Source organism: Coloeus monedula (genome assembly GCF_965178545.1).
Source record: "Coloeus monedula genome assembly, chromosome: 3".
NCBI classification, from domain to species: domain Eukaryota; kingdom Metazoa; phylum Chordata; class Aves; order Passeriformes; family Corvidae; genus Coloeus; species Coloeus monedula.
This window is the reverse complement of record NC_138783.1, coordinates 111247803-111259012: the sequence shown is the minus strand read 5'-3', so window position 1 is coordinate 111259012 and position 11210 is coordinate 111247803.

The following is an 11210-nucleotide window of genomic DNA, read 5'->3' as shown; positions in this document are numbered from 1 at the left end:
TGAGGAAGTGAGAGCAAAAGGTTGCAGCACCCTGTTTCCTTTCTCATTCATTTAGGAAATAAGTTAACCATTTAATCATGACCCCCGTTCTGTTTCAAATATGTTTCTACCATCTTTACATATGACATTTCATAACTCAAATACATATAAATTGTTGAAATAGATTTTTTCTTTGTGATACAAAGGATAGAAAAAATTGTAAAACCAGTCAGGTTTTCTGCTAAAAAATGTATTGCCACTTTATATAACTTTTAATGCTGAAGTGTAATGTAGAAAGCACAGAAGAGTTACCTCTGCCCAGACCTGTCTTTTTTTTAATCATCTCAGGACTGAGATGCAGTTCATGCTGATCTTTGTTGATAAATAATCACTAGTATTATTTCTCTTCCAGTAATTCAATGTCCATGGAAACTTCAAAGAGAAATCTAACATTCCTCTTTGTCTGGTACATTCAAACCTTGCTAATTCCTTTCTGCTCTGGCCAAAACTGAGAACATGTCACTGGATAACCTATTTTTTCATGGTTTTGACTCTTGCAGAATCCCCTTTGGTTTCCATCCCAAACAGATCACAGAATTATAGAATGATAGAATGTTTTGGGTTGGAAAGGACTTTAAAAATCATCGACTTCCAACCCCCTGCCATGGGCAGGAAGGCCACCCGCTAGCTCAGGTTACTCAGGGCCCCATCCAACCTGACCTTGGATGCTTTCAGGGATGGGGTAACATTTCCAGGGATGCTGGATATCACCAGAGGGTCTGGCCCCCATGTTTTTGTTTGTGGAGGTAGCCTCTGGAAGTTAAATAGCTGGAATGGCTGGGGAAGGAAAGGAGGGGGGGGAAGTTCTGATTCGTGGATGTCCATTCTTGCAGTGAAGACCAGCCCACTCTCCCTGCTGAGGACTGGCAGTGTTCTCACTGCCTTTTTCTTCTCCCTAGCTCAGGACAAGCAACTTGTGCCTTCTCTGGGGTGAGCCAGTGCAGCTCTGCCTTGCCTGGAAGCTCCTCAGGCACCATAGCCCCTGAAACATGAATTTGTTGGATCAGGAGGTTTCTGGCAGACCACAAATCCAGCAGGGGCTGATCTTGGATCAACAATTGCAAAGTCTGATGCCCTTTTAAGAGCCTGAACACAGACCATGAAACAGAGTATATTTCAGCTGCCCTCAGCCTAGCAATTACCAAATGCAGTAGCTGATCTCCCTGCCTGAACTGAAAAGAAAGGGCAGAGGTGCTGGGCCCTTTCACAGCTGTTGAATTCTGGTGCTCCCTGATGCTTGTGAGTTTTCTGTTAACTCTGAAAGTGACGTGACAAGCATAGGAAACTTTGCCTGTTGCTGCAAGTGACAAATTTGAGTAGAAATGGTACCAAAACCACCCATGCATCACCCCTGATTTAATTCTGGTGGTTCCACCTTCTAAATGAATGAAACATCTTTGCTGTTACAAAAACCCGAATATTCTATACTTTGTACTAATTTGGAAAATGCATCCTGTACAAGAAAAAACAATGTTGGCAGCTGTGTGTTAATTATGTAGGAGTGTAAAACTGAAGTATGCAAAAACTTAAATGCTATCTCACTCTGTTTATAAAATTTATTTCAAGCTAGTTGATTACATGCAGCATTTTTCATCCTTCTTTGTGCTGAAAAGTTCAGGAACACTGATCTTTCTGCAGCATGACAGTATTCCAAAAGTATTCATGTCTCAGGGTTCTTCCTTTCCTCGCAGTAATTTTACCCCATTGCTTAGGAATTAATTTAGTTCCTGTCCTGCTCTGTGCAGGTAATGGTCTGTGTATTGCTGCACAATTTAATGCCAGGTGCTTGCAATAGGTCTAGGGGTTTCACACACGTCCCTAAAAGGGACAATGAAAAGTTCTGCAAGTAAAAACCCCAAAAAAGAGAGTGATGTGAAGAACAGAGAGAGATAACCAGCTCCTCCTTCCCATTAGCAGGAGGAAAGCCAAGTAGAGACCTTGATTAACTTCTTTTTATTTTGTAGCCTGAAGTCTTTATTTTGAATGCTGTGCAATCACTGTTTACCAACCTTCCCTTCATTCTACACCAAAGAGGAAGAAGGAAACAAGGGACTTGTCAATCTGTCTTCCCTGAAAGGACTCTTCACAAGCAGCCTGAGTCTGTCCCTGGGTGCACTTGCCTTCACTCCAGGGAATGACATTGTCTGAAACTTCTGCCCTTTCTGTTTTGTTTACAAAATAAATGATTCCATGCTGAGATGAGGGAAGAAAAGGGGATGGATATGAGCCAGGGGAAAACATATCAGTGAGACTCCAATAAGGACTGGCAGCTGCTTCTAGGTCTTTGCTGTACATGCAACTCTCAATGCAGTTCCCTGCTCCAGTACTTCCTCACTCTTTTGCAATGATCATGAGAGACGCACACGCTGTATTAAAAAAAATCCGTGTCTGATCCAGATGCTGTTTGCCACACCAGTCTTGGCTTGAAGTCAAGCAGCACCACCACAAAACAGGCTAGAATGGCTGCACACTGCTGAGTTAGTGGAAGGAAGAGCCACCACCAGCAACGTGCCCTAAGTACAGACAGAAATTTCATTTCATTAAGCAGGCAACAGTTTCCAGGAAGAGCTGGAGTAAAGCTGGGACAGCATAACTTCCCATGCATAAAAGCAGAGGTAAAAATAACCTGGCTTTGCATGGGACTGAGGGACAGGGAGCCCAGATGGCAGCCCATGGGCAGGCTACCAGCTTTATGGTGTGCTAATGCGGCTCTGGAACGCAGCTCTCATCTATTTGCGAGGCTTCTCTTCCCAGGGCTGCAGACCCACTTCGTTTACACGTGCTGGTGACAGCCACGGTAACTCTTCTCTGCCAGGAGAGAAGGACCCCACCGGCGATTTCCAAGCACCTCGGAAGATGGGAGAAGAGAGAGGGCAGTCTCTCCTGTGCCCGTCTCGCCCGGGTCGGCGGCTCGGCAGCCCCGCGGTGCCACCCGCCGGCAGCGCCGGCCCCGCACCGCTCCGGGGGACGGAGCTGGAACCCTGCTCTGCTCAGTCCGGCCCGGGCCTTCCCTCCGTCTGCCCCTGCCCTCGTGTCTCCTTTCCTGCTGCACGCCTGTTCAAAACCACTTTCCTGCTTTTCCCTCTCTCTTTCACCGCTGGGCTGTCAAATCCCATTTCTAATTAGCAGCTCACGATCACAGTCTGGGAAAGGACCTCCAGAGATCATTAGCCCATTTCCATTCTTCCAAATAGGATCTGCTGAAGCTGCATTACTCCTGACACACGTTTGCATCCCCACTTCCACAACCAGAAATAAAGGAGGTGCCTCCAGCCTGCTAGAGCTGTGCTGTGGTAGCTCATGATCATGGTATCAGTATAACTACACATCTATAGAAGTATTCCAGCATCCCCCTTCACACCCAGGAACAGCCCCCAGGTGTGAACACCTCAGTGCCCAAACCCTGCAACACAGGGTAACATTACAGGTCTTTACAATGCTGCAGTTTGTCCTGTAAAATACAAAGGAGTGCTGTGATACCTTTTTTGTTGATTTTTCTCTCTCCCAGTCCTCCCACCTCAGTGTGGAGGTGTGGGGTGACCCTGCTCAGTTAGATAAGTGTCCACAACCAGACACCTGACAGACACAGTCCTCAGCCCTGGTTTTATGTTCATTTTCAGTAATATATTAGAGAAAACACTGAGGAATGATGTCATGTTTAATGGACACGTCTAAGCAAGATAACACGATACAATAAATTATGGCACCAAGGAAGAAGCTTTTGCTTTAAAATTATCCTTCAGCTAGAGTACTAAAAGAGGGTTCATCCCTGTGCCAAGATTCAGCATGAAGCCTATATGCTGCTAAATCATATCTAAACTGCCTCTTATTATAGAATTACACAGCTCCAGCCACACAATCACTGGATTTATATGTTTCCATTCACTCATCTGTCTTGATAACGCTTTTTTACTTCTGGATTTTCCCTGATAACTTGGACACTTGCCTGAGAATATCTCACAGAGTGCTATCTGGCTTAATTTACACTCAAGAGAAGTTTGGAAGCAACCATCCATCTCTTTGGGAAACTCAGTGAAGACACAAGTGTCGTATAACTTGAGCTTTGAACTTAGATGAATTTCTTCCAAGTTAAATTACCACTGGATTAGTAGTTATTGAATCTTCCTGTTGCAAGACAGTTTACAGCAGTTTATTCATACACAAAACCCCCCTCCCTCCTGTCACCCATTTTTAGCACTTCCAGAAAAATCACTTTGAAAAACAAAATTTCAATGAGTGGGTTAGATTACGAACTACAGTTTCCCACAATATTATTTATTCATTTGCTTTCTTGTATTTATGACTTCTTAGTTTAAGTTTTGATGGTTTAATCATATTCTGCTATTTTCACTGCTCAGGTTTTCATGGGAGCAACAATAGCTGGAGATACCTAATTTCTTTCTCAGCTGGATTTAGAGATCCTTCTCTCACGTAGCTTTCTACCAAAGCTCAAGGAGCTGTGTCCACCTTGATCAAAATCAGAGCTGTTGACTGCTAATTACAGTGACATATGACACTTGCATTAAGGGACACAATGCCATCTCCCTGAGACTTTTGCTACCTGGCAGGGACTGTCTGCCAAATCATGCTCCAATCCTTTGTCAGTATTTTTCCCCCATACAAATACGCTCCTACACATGCTAAAATTGCATTTAGTTTTCTATTATACTAGAATTTTTTTTGAATGAGTGATACATTTAAGACCATAAACAGTTTGTTGTTAATTTTAGACCTCCCACTAGTAAAACTTCCCTTTCCCTAGTGATTTTTTTTCTTTTCTTGCTTGAAGAGACAACTGCTCACTTGCTGTTGTGCCCTGGAAAGAACAGTGATGTGTAGATTATTAAGATAGCAGCTTAAACACATAAGCCCTTGACTGCTAAAGGACACTGTAGGGCAAGTGATTGATAGTTGATGGCTAATAGATTCCTGCTTGGTGTCCTTGGGGGTTTCCACTGCATTTTGTGCCAATCTCTCACTGGCATTTGAGTTGTCTGATGAGTTAATGCTACAGCATTCTGCAGCCTTCCCTGAATTATCCACCTGATAACCTGTCTTCCCTGCAAAGTTTCTCCTTTCCCTTTCTTTCGAATCTGAGGAATCTTCATTCATTTCTGATCCACACAGCCAAGTCACCATGAACAAGGCTTAGCACATGCAGCATCCCAGGTTTCTTCAACCTATAATCCTTTATCTTTCTGTAAAGGGCAGATTTTTTCAGCATATCGCATCTTGTCAGCTGATGAAGAAAACAAGACCAAAGCAGGAACCATCCAGCTACCATGTTGTTTAAAAAACTACCTGATATATTACATGGTCCATTGTTTTTCTTTCTTCCCATGCATAATGGAATTGTGTAAGCAAACTGCACATGACAGTGGTAACATTTCTGTTCTGACCATTAGCATGGAAGTTGCCTGTCTGTGCTCAGATGCAGAATCAGCACTAATGTGTGTACTACAATACATATAGTACGTAAAATATACATATAATTACATATTTCTATATTATATGTATTACATATATACAAAGACATATACATATAATTAAGACTGCTGGTATTAAAGTAGTCAAACAACAAAGATAGATAATGATTTTTTTCAACAAGATGCTATGTCCTAGATCAGTATGATCTTCACAGTTTCTGCCTCACTGTACCTGGATTCCTTTCTGGGATCTGCATTATGCCTCTCCAAGAGCATCAGTGGAGAAATCTAGGCTTACTCTCAATGCAACCTGTTTGTGAGTTGCCACACACATTTCCATAAGTTTGCAGTGACTCTTTTTTTTTTTTTTTTCATATAATATTTCTCTTTCTTCTGTTTGGTATTTTTTCTTCTTGTTGCTTAAAAAAATAAGAAGAAGGGCAGGGAAGACCACAATAAACACAATGAAAAAAAGTTTAAGAAACACCTAATTACTGTGTTTTCATAGGGCTCTCTTCCTTTCTTTGTAGCTCCAAAGTGGAAGTTACTTCTTTTAGAAAATTCACTTTCCCCTTTAATTTTTTTTTTAAATGACACCTGGATGCTTTTGAGGTACTGCACTGCCCACCATTATTAAAATATTTAAAATGGCAATGAAGAATTCATGCATTCCATGAGTTCAGCCCTTTTCATTGCCAGACATATTTGGCTCCAAAAGAGCAGCCCTACTGAAAAATCCAGCTGAGCATTTCACTGTGCCTTGTTTCTCCATTTCTGTTTAAAATGTCCTCCATGAAGTAGCAGAGAGGGAGGAGGAGTAGCCAGGACACACATTCTGAAGAATATAACTGGTGCTATGAGGGCCAGCAGCTGCAGAACTGAAGCAATCACAAACATCTCTCTTCTGTTTGCTGCTGAGTCCAGCACACAACTTACCCAGTTACAAAAACTGCAAATCCATGCATGAGCACAATAAAATGCAATGCTGGCACCTCGTCTGTAAGGTGCTGTGCTATTGTTTTTGACATTTGCTTCCCCAGCAAGGCAGATGTGAATTAATCTTCACCTTGACTACCCCTGGCATTGCTCTTCATCTAAATCTGCTCCCGATCATTTTCCAGAAAGTGTCTGTGGCTGATTAAAGCTCTGTACTGACAGACACATTAATCAGATGAAACAAGTAGCTGATGAGAGACATTTCAGAAGTTAAAAAATGTAACATTTATCTGCTGTCATTTCGTTTGCTCTGTCAAAATAGGAACTTAAGCAATTATGAACATGAAGGCACATACCCCATTTAAGACATTAGTTCATCTAGTTCATTAAGTCAATCAGGTCTCACCTTCAGGGCCAAAAAGTTACAACTGTAATGTTGCTCCAGAAGGATCTCAGTAAGCAACATCCAGCTGCATCCACTCTCTGCTTAGGTGTGTTTCCCCATTAATGGTAGAATTCTGTGATTAGAAACCTTTACACACAGATGCATTCACATCTGAATTTCACATCTGAAAGGCAAAATTTTCATACCTGAATACAGACATTTATCATTTCCATAAAACTTTATTTCAGTGGCAAGAGATTTTCCTTGTAACTGCATGTCATTTAAAAAAAAAGGATAAACCTGTCCTTTTTGTCCAGGATATGAAGTTGTTCATTAAGGGCAGAGATTCAGTAAGCTTTCATATTGTCATTTTGAAGCACTTACCTTTCATTTTTAGTCTAATTTTAGGGTGGCCCCAAGACCTAACAGTTTTATTATACATTGTTTTCTTGGTCAGTAGGAAATTACATAATCCTTAATACATCTTGCTTTTCAAGTCTTCTGTCTCTGGTAAATCAAACTTACCATCTCTGCCATATTACTGTCTATTCATGTTTCTGTGATGATTCCTGAGTGACTTGAGGCACTCACCACAACTTCATTTTAAAATACAAGATTATAAGTACTATGATGTCTGGCTTGCAAATATCTGAGTTCAAAACCCCATTTCCTTCGGTATAAGCCCTTCAAATAGGTAGAAGGAGATAGAAAATGGTTCATTGTTGTAGGCTACATATTGTCAGTTACTATGGGGAAAAAATAAAGGAACTACTTGCAAATTAAAAAAAAAAATTAAATTTAAATTTCAGTTTACCAGTCCCAAGTATCCACCAATTCTGTGTTATAGGCAGACAGTAGTGTCAATCACCACCAGGACTTCTAGAATCTTTTCTCAATGCTCATGTAAGTGATGTACACACATTACAACTTGTTGCAATGTATCTATTTACACCCACATTTTAAAAATGTGTCTATTTTATCTATTTAAATTTAGAAACACGTTGCAAAGTTTTGTGCATTCCTATACCTCCACAAGAATCCTGAGCATTGATTTTGCTGGATATTCCCAGGCTCAGATATAAGTATATGGTAAAGCCAGATGAGTGTGAAACAGGTGTGCAGAAAAGAAGTGAAAATATTCTTTATAAGGCAACGATTTCCTCCCAATTCCCAATGTAAACCAGTAAATATTCTCATACTGACAATGAATAACCTATACTAATTTTGTTCCATACAACACTGATCTCTTAAGCTGCCCCCCTCTTACAAAATTTTCTGCTAAACAGCAATGGAAGCTTGGAGATAAAGAGCTCCTAAATCAATCACAGATTAATTCTTCTGTCAGGTCTTGAAAAAATTTCTGCTGCTGCATGGTGGCAGATGACAGCATGCTCTGTAACCTTTACTTTGGGTTTCTTGCAAGCAGCACACTAAGAACTGATACCAACACACCTTGTGGGATAGTTTCAACATAATTTAATTTGTGTTGTTTTACAAGTATAAAAGAAAGCCCACGTGTCAGACCTTGCATACTCTTATATACACAAATAACCCTTGCTGAGCCATCTTTTGTGTGACTCAAGAATACAGTTTTCAGCAGCAGCCCTAAACCCTTCCATGGAAAACACAGGCCCCTCTAACATTCATAGAGGAGAGTAAAACCACAGGGAACTTGCAGCAAGAGATCACTCATTCATACACAGACAGACTTTGTAGCTCATACTGTCCTCTCTGTGCAGCCACTGGGTGCACTGATAACAACACCCTCCAGACTGTCATCATCTTGAGAAAAACTGCCTCTCCCTGCTTTACAGCACACTTCCAAAAAATCAGCCGGTCCCTTAAAACCTTGAGCTAATACATTATTGTCGTCTCCATGCCTCCCTCTTGCACCTTTCTACCAGCAGTGGCAGCACAGCTGGATAAACCCCTCAGAGCAGCCGCGCTGCTGGCTGGGCTCCACCACAGCCCATGGTGACACGAGGCACTGCACAGGCAACAGCCCCTCGTGCTGGTGGAGGGTTTGAACTGTGTTTGGTTATTCTGCACAACTAAGGCAAAACTACAGGACAGTAATAGAACCCATATAATTTTTTTTTTTTCCTCTCATAGCAGTGATTTAAATATTCAGCTCCCTATCCATGCACTTCAGGAGACTGGTATAAAAATAAGAAGTAATATGGCACACACTCTAAATATGCATATACAGTACTCTGTGAGGTTTAATGGTACTCACTGTGTATTCATTCTGGGCTCCTGGCTGTGTAACTTCCCTACATTTGACTTCACTGCAGCACCAACATTTCACTGTAGCACCAACCTGCCTGAGGTTTGTGAAGCTTTCACTGTTTCCAAACGGCACAATCACAACTGCACCACCACTTACAGTGACCAAAGTCTGCTTTAAGCTCTCTTGTTAGATATGAACTACTTCTACATATGAAGTCACTTTTAAAATTTTCCCCCAAAGACTAACATTTCAGACCCAGGTACATCTGTAGACAGGCAACCACTGTAATTCCCTGATTATTGATATTGATGAGTGTCCAGCTATAAAGACAGATACTCAGTTTTGCCTAAGAACACAAGAAAATTTGAGCCTGTGGGCTGAACTCCACAGGTTTGGAATAAAGAGTTACATTTTCCCTTGCTCTTAAACTCACTACTGAAAAAAAAGAAAGACTTTTGCATCTAGAAAAGCACACAGAAATACTATACTGTACTTTTACACACAAAGGTACAGAGAAACACAGTCGTGTCTTCGAGGAGTCACTTCATTATTCTATTCTCCTCAGAGAAATTAGAATGGAGGTGTTTGGTGTCTTCCCCAGAGATGAGGTACATTCCCATGGCAAAATCAGGCCAAAAATCCCATTACCACCCACCAATAATTTAATGACATCTACATACACATACCATACACAGACACATATTAAGCAAAATGAAAACATTACTCCATAATAAAACTGAAATATGAAGACATTAATTTACAGTGTAGTAAAGAAAAAAATAAAAGCAGGTTTGGTCTTTGCAGCACTGCAGGTGACATATTTCATTATAAATGACCCCAGACCTGAGTTTTGAGACGCTTCTAAAACAATTATGCTGATGTCGTCCTTATTAAGAGCTTCACATCCTGCATGATGACAGAATGGAAGCCAAGCTTTGTACACTGGGATATGCTTTGGGTCATCAATTATTTGTTTCCATGAGCAGCCATAATGTTTAACACTCAAAAGAAATGTTAGGAAGGTGCTAAGCAAGCAAAGTGCAAAAAGCTTTCACCTAATTTGTGAAAATATATATTTTTTCTGTATTTTCACTAAATTCTTGGGTGAAGCTAAAGCTAAAACCTTTCTCAGCAACTTGCAAAATACAGAAACACTTTTATTTGTACTGATGTATTGCTGAGAACAAAAAGTCAATGACTTCCATTTTCTCTTTCAGACTTCAAGGCTGTGATACTCCTGAGGTAAAGAAGTCAGAGGGTTTTGAATTAATGATATTAAATTAATCATAACAAATCACAGCTCAAAAAGAAGGAACTGGTGACTTCTATCCCTGTATAAAAAGTCAGTGAGCTGCCTACTTGGTGCACTGCCAAACCCCTGGCAATCAGGGTAGTGCTTATCCCTCTAACTTCAGCCATCTGAAAAGGAGATCGATAGTCAGAACTAATTGTGAAGGCATCTGGTTAACACTGAGTAACAGGTCTCCAGAGAGTGATTCATATCACCCACATTTTAAGATGGGGTGAATCACTCCCTGGAGATGTGCACTGGAGAGCACCTACATGACTGGTACACACTGTCTGCCCAGCCTCTAGATATTTACATAAAGTGAACACCACCCTGACACCAGAAGGTCACAAAGTATTAAATAAATGATAATGAAAAAAAAAATGAGCTATTCCAGAACATCACAATTAATGTGTTAAATTTAATTCCCTTACTAACAAGCAGTAAACATGAAGGGTGAAACAGTGCAAAGCCAATAAGCCCTCTGTGCATCCTCAGTCGCATTTCCGTATCAGTGCTGGCTAATTGGCTGTTTCATGGCAACCCAGACTACAGTGCATTGTGCAAGTCCCATTCTTCAACCACTAAGAGAAGTATTATCTTATTACACTAATTAGAGTGTAAAATAGTCTGCATTTTGATCAAAGGAGACCACAGCTACGGTCCATACGTAGTCCAGGTCTAAGCTCTGTTTCCATGCTAGGGTGACATGCCATGGGACATCCTATCTGAAATAAAATTCATTGCCTTCTATCCTCAGACTTCCTGAGTAAGATGAGCATCAGGCCAGTTTCTGAAGGATGTCTCCAATAATGACTTAAAATAAGCACATGACAATAAACTTACGTGCAAAAAGGCTCTGAAATAGAAATCTACAAAAAACGATTGCTCTCCATACACAAACAC